The sequence below is a fragment of the Bombus impatiens genome, unplaced genomic scaffold (assembly GCF_000188095.3).
Source record: "Bombus impatiens unplaced genomic scaffold, BIMP_2.2 scf_0144, whole genome shotgun sequence".
Lineage (NCBI taxonomy): Eukaryota > Metazoa > Arthropoda > Insecta > Hymenoptera > Apidae > Bombus > Bombus impatiens.
The window spans coordinates 86,057-94,579 of record NT_176563.1 but is presented as its reverse complement, the minus strand read 5'-3'; the positions used below and the strand labels follow the sequence as shown (position 1 = coordinate 94,579).

Genomic DNA, 8,523 nt, shown 5'->3' with positions numbered 1-8,523 from the left:
TTTTTTTTTTTTTTTTTTTTTTTGTTTCATCATCATTTTCGTCTGTGATAAGCTGTTTACCGTTATGTCACGGAAATTTGTTATCACAAGCTTCATTTATAAAGTAAATAGGTTCTTCTCTATAGCTATCTACTATTCGACTAATATTATTCCAACTTATTTTATTCAGGTTGTGTAGTACGTAACTTAATGGCTTCGATCTTTCACAAGATGAAAGATAAGCTCTGAGGAAAGAATAGCTGGATGGAAATTGGTGGAAAATTTTACCGGCAACTTCTCGTGGCGTTTAGCGAACCGAAAGGCACACGAGAAATTGGAAATATCAGTGGATCTGAGAGGATAAAAGGGGATCGTAAGAAACGAGGGGTAGAATTTCGCGAATGATCGTGATAATAAAAGGAAGATATTCGTCAAAGGTTGTAATGTGATATTCTCGTCGTTAAGTGTTCTGAAAATATCGTTCGTATTTCTTTGATTCCGAAGCTTCTAAGAAAAATGTCAAACGATGTGTAAAATTTCATTTGAAAAATTCAATGACGAGCAAACTTCTCCGAAAGGGTACGCTTTTTTCCCATTTCCTTCGAAACTTCTAAATTACAGATTATACATGGTGTCGTAAAAATATCGTATATTGTAAAACTTAGTTCGACAGATCCCACTCGATGCGCAAGTTTATCTCTAGCCGCGTGTTTCAAACGATTCGGTTGGACAATGTAGTGGACGTGTAGAATGTGCCACGTGTAAAATGTGCAACTGTCTGGATGCATTCATACGGAAAAAAAAGTCGATTCGCTGTATGCACTGGGTCAACAGGAGGCCACCGACCCACGAAATATTATGCAATACATTTCCAATGGACACGACGAGGGTCTCTGACTTGCACGTACTTGTGTCTATATTCATTGAAAATGCGTCGCATAAAACGTTCTTCCCGTTATTGATCTGTATATTCCACCTATAGAGACTGATGCGTTCAACTTTTCTTCCTTCTGTTCTTTCTTCTTTTTCCATCTCTCTTTGTTTCTATTGTCCTGCTTTGAATAATACCCACATTAATTAACCATGGAGAGGATTTGCTAATTTATCGAAGGATATAAAGGATATTTATTGCTTTCTCTGTTTCTCGTAGAATAGAAGAAATAGAAGACAGAAAGTTTCAATAATAAATCACTTTGTCACCTAGTTTTGAAAGTCACCAGAGTTACACTGTGTGTTGAAATAATACTATAGATGATCGTGGCGAGAAATTGAAGCGAATATACCTGGTGAAACGAGAGCGAGAGATCCGAGTCGAGTATTAGATAAGGTATTTTACATTCGAGGAATATTTCAAGTATCCAGAGATTTGTACGCATGACGTTCTAGTTCTAGGAAATACCGTACCTCTCTCAGTAATTGTGTATAAATTTCGTAAATACCGTGAAACGTCAGATATATCATAAGTCGACGTTCAGTCTACGTATTAACAAGGAAATTTAGTAATAACACCATCGACCGTTATCCACGCGATATCCAAGCTATCAAATTCGTTGGTTGCTTAACAGAGCCAATTGCAAATGTATTATAGATATTAAGAGAGAAAATTTACGTACTACATATATTGCTTAATCTCTTGAGCAATTGATACTTACACAAGTGTACGTTTCATTTTTATTCGATTCAGCCACGATTGTGAAAGATGCAAAGATAAAATACCGACTATTTCAACGTACGTTAACTTTTTCACGTATTTTCAGATGTAATATTCGTGCAGCTATATTAAATATATATGGTGAAAAAATAGAAAGTAACTTTATTCTTATCTTATACCAAAAACGTGCGAACGTCGGAAACACCACAGAGATATGCAAACGATAAATCGAGTTCGTAACTCAACAGGTTTCCTTTCTTCTTCTTTTTCTTTTTTGTGCAAAAATAAAACACTCTTCTCATCAGTCGCCGTGACAAAGAATAAGTCGAATCTCGATTATGGTCTCGATATTAAATCCGGAAAACAATGAGTTCGCTATGAGAGAACCGGTATAGAGAAGCTGAACACCAGCAACGGTTTATTGCGGTCATAATTCCCGTTTAATGCTATATTGTCCGCTTCTGTCTTGCCGATGCACTTGGCGATCCTCAAAGAAACCACGTTCAACTTCGCAAGGGCTCGTGCTCCACTTTTTGATCGCAAAGAGGATTCTTATTTCCTCCTTTCCACTCGAAAATCGTGACCATTCGATGAGAGAAAGGTTTGTTTCGAGGGAGCATCGAACAATCTTTGCTCTCGAGGAAATTCCATTTGATCGAAGATTCTGCTATTTGAAGTATCTCGTTCACGCGATTAAATTATTTCTTAACAAAGCTCTTGGTTTCCGGTTTTACAACTTGTCAATTAACGACAGCCTTTCCAGTCGACAGAAAGATTTCGCATTTGTTGATGCAAACAGTGCTGTTTAAATATTAAACATACAGATACTTCAAATTTACAACAGCATGGTAACTTCGTACAAAACATTACGCGTAAGCGTTGCTCCTTCGTATTTTTCGTTATTACCAATTCGCCATCGATCTGTATATTTCGATAAAATTCTATATATTGTCGCAAGAGATTCGCCAAAGTGTTCAGATACTTAGGCGCGATAACGTTTATAGACGCCGTGTTGATGTATTGTGTTGGCAACTAAGCGATTGCGGATTTTGTCATTATCACCTAATGTCAAACTCCGCAATCACTTAGTTGCCAGCCCGATAGAAACACACAACTGGTGGAAAACATACGATCAACGATGTATTCTATTTCTAATTCCTGCGTTGTAGCAGATATCGAAAATATATTTTTAAAACGCCGTTCCAAATCTAAAGATACACGTGTCAAAAATAATATGAAAGTGAGCTTACGATGGCAGGATAGAGGGTGGCGATAGAAAGGGGGCGAGGAAAAATGGGCGAGGGAAAAAAAGATGAGAAGTGGTGCGTTGATGAAGTCAGTAATCAGACGTCGACGAAGTCGATGAAGATGATACGTTCCGGGCGGCGATCGTTCCAATTCTCTTCTTGCTTCGTGGATCACAGAGCTTGGCACGAACGCCAAACCACAACAGCAAAACGAAAATCGCGAAATTTTTGTTTCTTTCCTCTCGTGAAAAACAAACGAATCGTCGATTCGAACCGCGCGATAATTACGAAAGAAGCGATAGCGTTCGGTTGAGAATTAATATTCCGTTTCGTATCAATCTCGCTGTACTGTTTACTTGAACCTTACGAGGCGCTGTTATTACAAATTTTGATTTTTTTCTCTCGATTTAGAATTATTCAGATTTTACTTGAAATTTGTGTATTCACGTAAAACGTATTACTTCGTGAGATTTCGAATTATTTAGAATCGTTAGAAATTTTTACATTCAACAGTCGAAAACGTATTGCTTTCTGAAATTTAGAATTATTTCGAATTGCTTGAAATTGTTACACTCAACCGCCGAAAACGTATTATTTCGTGAAATTTAGGATCGTATAAAATTGCTCGAAGCTTTTATACTCGATCGTGGAAAACGTATTTCCTTGTGGAATATAGGATCGTTTCAAATTGCTTGAAGTTTTCATATTCGTCGTGGAAAATGAATTACTTTATGAAATTTAGAATTATTTACAATCGCTTGAAATTTCTGTGTTCAACCGTTGCGAGCCGCGATGCTTTTTGAAATGTACAATTGTACGAAACTGCTTGGAATTTTTATATTCGATCGTCGTATCGATTTTGAAAATTTAGAATTATTTAGATTGCTCGAAATCGTTGTATTCAACCGTCGAAAACGTATTGCCCTGTGAAATTTAATATTGAAATTTCTTCAGATTTGTATCTTCTATCGTGGAAAACGTATTGCCTTGTGAAATTGAAAATTGTTTGAAATCGCTTGAGATTTGTATATTCTGTCGTCGAGAACGTGCTACTTCGTGAAATTTAGAATTATTTCAAATTGCCCGAAACTATTAGTGACAGGTTTGAATAAAATACAAAATTTCCTAAAAAAAGAAAAAAACAATGAGATATTTTGTACGGTACTTTATCTGTGAAATAGTCCGAGCGATTAATTCACGCAAATGCTGTCATGCAAAAGGTCAAAGTAAAATAACGCTTTTAAATATAAAACGCTCGTACAGTATCGTAATAGAGTTTGTTAGACGACCAGAAATTTCCACACTCACGTTTTTATCATCCAATTTGATTCACAGTCGCAACAGATTTACGGTTTCGCGCTTTACTTGAATTCCTCTTAATATACGTACAACTATGAACGTGTTTCTTCTTTTTATTTTATTGTTATTTATATATCCAAAAGGATAGAAAAATATTTCGATCCATTGGAAGAACGAACGCGTTTCGTTTTATCCGCCATATCCACATCGAGCTTCGTGGACCACGCCAGTGCGCTAATAATCTCGAGTATGATTCACACTTTGGCAAACTGAGCGAAAGAACGTCCCGACAGACGTTCTGCAAAATTTGCACGGTAGATTATAGCCAATTATTATTGTATTTTTCGTCATCGAGTACATATACCTCGAATATGTCTGATTTCACGAATGTCAACTAATTACGTCGAACTTTCCATTTCTTCAGTCTTCTTGCGCAATACTTTATTGACTAATAATATTAGCGAATTGTGCAAGACGTTGCTCTAATTTATTTCGAGCGATTCGATGCATCGATTCGATGTTCCGGCCTCGATCAAAATGTCCTAATAAATATTAACGAGCAGTAATTTGTAAAATAGAACGTCAACGCTGTAGATAATTACAATGTTGAGCGTTTTCCTAGCCAATCAAAGGCACAACACGCTATGGCGTATCATAGCGTGACGAATATTCGTTGATCACGAAATGTATCGCAGTCTCGTCTTAATTCGTTAGAATTGTTGGGCAAGAGGCATCAGCGTAGTTGTTAGAAAAATGAAAATGTTTCGAAACTTACGGAAGATTAATTGGTGGTCAGGCGGGAAATTAAACGCTTACGAAATACGTGGTAGATACTTTCGTTTTCCATACAACGACGTATCGTGCCATTTCATTTTGCAAATCCTTTTTTACAGGTATCAGGGAAACGGTAAGATTATTTAGAACGATACCGAAGCGTCCTGTGTCGCGACCAAGTTTTCAGGACAGAAAGAAAAAAAAAAGAAAAAGAAAAAAAAAGCTCCGCTCCTCAGCGGCTTAAACCCAAAAACTGTATCATACAACGAAAAATGTAAAGCGCCGACACATAATACAGCATGGCTACCATTACAAAAATTCGCCGTTTATTATGAATAATGAACCTAAAACTGTATTCTTGGACTCAATAAACTTGAAATCTCAAAGTCATTATTTAGAACGATTAAAACGTTCAAATATCACGGATTTAAGGCAGTCGTTAACGAAGCTGCAAACGAGATATAAAATTGAAAGAACAAGCGAAGTTTGAATCGGAACAAGAGGAAAAGTAAAAGCAGCTCGGCAACTAATATATTCGCGAGTGCGGTGCAAACAAACGAGCACGAAATTGAATTTTATCAAGTGCAAATAATGCCCCGAGAAATCTGTCGTAATTTGCAATTCAACGCTCGGTATTTTCCCAAGTTTTTCGCCGTTTTTTGCCGGCCTCGTTGTTAGAATGTCCGCGCACGCGAGTCTACTTTGCCTTGTAAGTTATAAAATCACGCTCAGTTTCTAACAAACGCGAAACCTATGTCCCTTCGTTCGATCATATTTTCCCATCGTCAACGGATTTCGTAAGCCCGAGAAGAGAAAGTGGAATAATTCTTATCGATATACGTAATTCAACTATTTCAAACATCAAACAGCCTCTCCTCGTTCGCGCGAGCAAAAGCGTGATTCGAACGAAAATTACGAAATTAAGAATTACGAAATCGATACTGTTAATAATCATAGAAGTGTCGTAAAAAATCATTCTTCCAGACATGTAAAAACGTCGATAACCACGTCTGAGTAAATTACTCGATGCGATGAAAGATGCAATCGGTGGAAAACAAAATTCGCAAAACGTAAAACGTCACTGAACTTGGCACAGACCTGAACGAAAAGCTCGTAACGTAAAAAGAGGCTACGACGACGGAACTAATCGTCGAAATCACGAGCAACGTACAACGATGGCGCAACTTTCTCGTTCGAGGCTGCCCGGTTAAGGAGGATTTAATTAAACACGGGACGTCGTCGTGGGTCGGAGAAACGCAGACGCGGCAGGAAAGCGAAACATTAGAATTTCACGTAGCCGACGAGGCCGTGGCACCGATGGTCCGCATCTGTGCTTAGCCTGCGATGCATTCGTCTTGCATCGCAACGATTCGTTGACCCTCGGTTCTACCTAGCGGTTCTTCGTCTCGATCGAAATGCTTGCGAATGGCTTCCCGCTTCTTTTTTCCGCTTTCTCTTGATCCCTGTATCGTTTACTTCTTTGTTCTCAATAAACGAAAAATCTGTATTCGCTGTTTCGTATAAGAGAGGATGATTTGCATATCGTGTCGCTTGTTGCAGGAAAAAATGTACCGTAGCTTGGAAATACGCGAACGATTTGTTCTTAACAACCCTTTAAGTACGAGTACATTCTCGTAAATCCAAAGATTTTCCTTTCAAAGGGGAAAAAATGCCTAATGCAATTACCGGTACATGGCGTCGCGTGATCGACGACAACCGCGTTCGACGAACATGTTTACAGCGATAGGCGTGCTCAAAGAATTAACAATAACATTTACTCGTACAATAAATTCGAAACAAAGAAAAAGTTGTCTCTTTTCTCTGAACTTTAACGCGATTCTCTTGTTTATATCTGCTAGTCGTATCTGCTACAATTATCTAGCATTAATAATTGTTTCATTCCACGATAACATTTACCCGCTCCTCTATAATAAATTACAAGTTGTCTGGTCGTCGTGAGTAATCGTATATTGATATCCGATATTGATATCGACCATTCGTTTATCCTCGCGTAAACCAATGATTCTTCGTCTCGATCGAAGCGTTTCCGGATACGCGACCGCGACGGCGTCTCGCTTTTTCCACCTGCCTATTCGCCTCCACTCGGCATTTCACTGAAATCAATTTTCACCGCTCGCATAAATTTCCATTTCTAAGATACAGGAGAAACGCGCCAACCGTATACAGCTTACGTAATTTTGTTGCATTCTACAGCTTAATCTCACGAATGGACGTTTAATCGATTCGTGATAACGCTTCGCGGAGATTCCCTGCCAATACGAAGGTGTTCCGTGCGTTCGATGCGATAGGAAAATATTCCAAAAGAATAGAGAAATCGGATACGGAATATGTTAAAGCGAGAAAGTACATGCGCGACGCATAGATGAAATATACAAATATAGCGCTACTAGACGAATGCGAAAAATTTATTACAGTCGAATCTAATCGATTGGACGTAAATGCAGCGATTGGTGGAATGGCGTACGAATACTTTTCGCAGTCACCGCATATGGAAGAAAAATTGTAGTTATTTACGAACGTACAATCGTACATATACCTCTTAACACGTCGATTGCCACGCGAATTTTATATAGGATAATCTACTTTTATCATTTAACTTTATCACTTGGAATATGTCGCTTGTTTTTGATAATATTAGCAAAAATGTTTCAGCAACATATTAAATTTGAAGTTTTTCCATTGGTAAACGCGTAGAGGACGTGCGAATGTCATCAATCATATATATTTTAATACGTTCGTCGATTCACCTGGACATTCTCCGCAAAAAAAGGTATAAACTTGTGTATGTTGGAAAAGTATTCATTTATTTATGTGGAAGAGATATTCGTTTAATATTTTAAGTTCAATTTAACATATTTAAGGAAAGACAAGAAAAGACGCGATGCGGCATTCTTGTGTTCGTCGAGTTTTTATCTTTCGTATGTTAAATATGAGAAATTAAAGTTAATATATGTGCTGGACTGATAAGTTTTTCCATACGAATAAGTTGATACTTTTTCGGCATAGATAAATTAATACTTTTTTGTAGAGAAGATGGGTGAATTTATGTATTAAAAAATATATAATCCGATTTAAAAAAAAAAATCGGTGACCTTTCTACGCGATGTCTTTTACGTGACCATCTACGAAAAAAAACTAATTGTGTCAAATAATGTTCACCTTGAAACTATCCAACCTGTTGCCGAAACACTTTCTAGTATTATCGAAAACAAGGTGATAAAGTTAGGTGAGATAACCTGTATAACATACCTGTTTATATAACATTCCGTGGAAACCGCAATAGATCGAAATACGTTGTTATGTTTAATTATTGGAAAATATCGTATTACATTTGCACACTTTTCTCTCTCCATGTAATATAAATCGTTCACATTGTTGACGGTCCTTTAGTCCATGAAATTTATCTTACATTAAATTATTCTCAAAAATGTAATAGCGTGGATCGCCGATAGCGAATCCGATAACGAATAGGTGATCGTGGCAATCAACCTGTTAAACGAAACTGTTACTTCCCTGTCGAAGAAAGAAAAAAAAAAAAAAAAAAAAAAAAAA

General features: G+C 37.3%; 1 protein-coding gene and 1 long non-coding RNA gene across 3 annotated transcripts in view; one reads left to right on the top strand and one right to left on the bottom strand.

Moving 5' to 3' along the window:
- The window catches only part of LOC117151323, a 20,308-nt gene extending 11,798 nt beyond the window's left edge, over nt 1-8,510 (bottom strand). Inside the window, exon 1 of the long non-coding RNA XR_004461153.1 lies at nt 8,221-8,510. This is a non-coding gene — a long non-coding RNA (uncharacterized LOC117151323). The remainder of the gene's footprint in view (nt 1-8,220) is intronic.
- Nucleotides 1-8,523, top strand: part of LOC100742419 (terminal nucleotidyltransferase 5C) — a 156,762-nt gene that overhangs the window by 133,654 nt on the left and 14,585 nt on the right. The gene's annotated exons all lie outside the window — the stretch shown is intronic.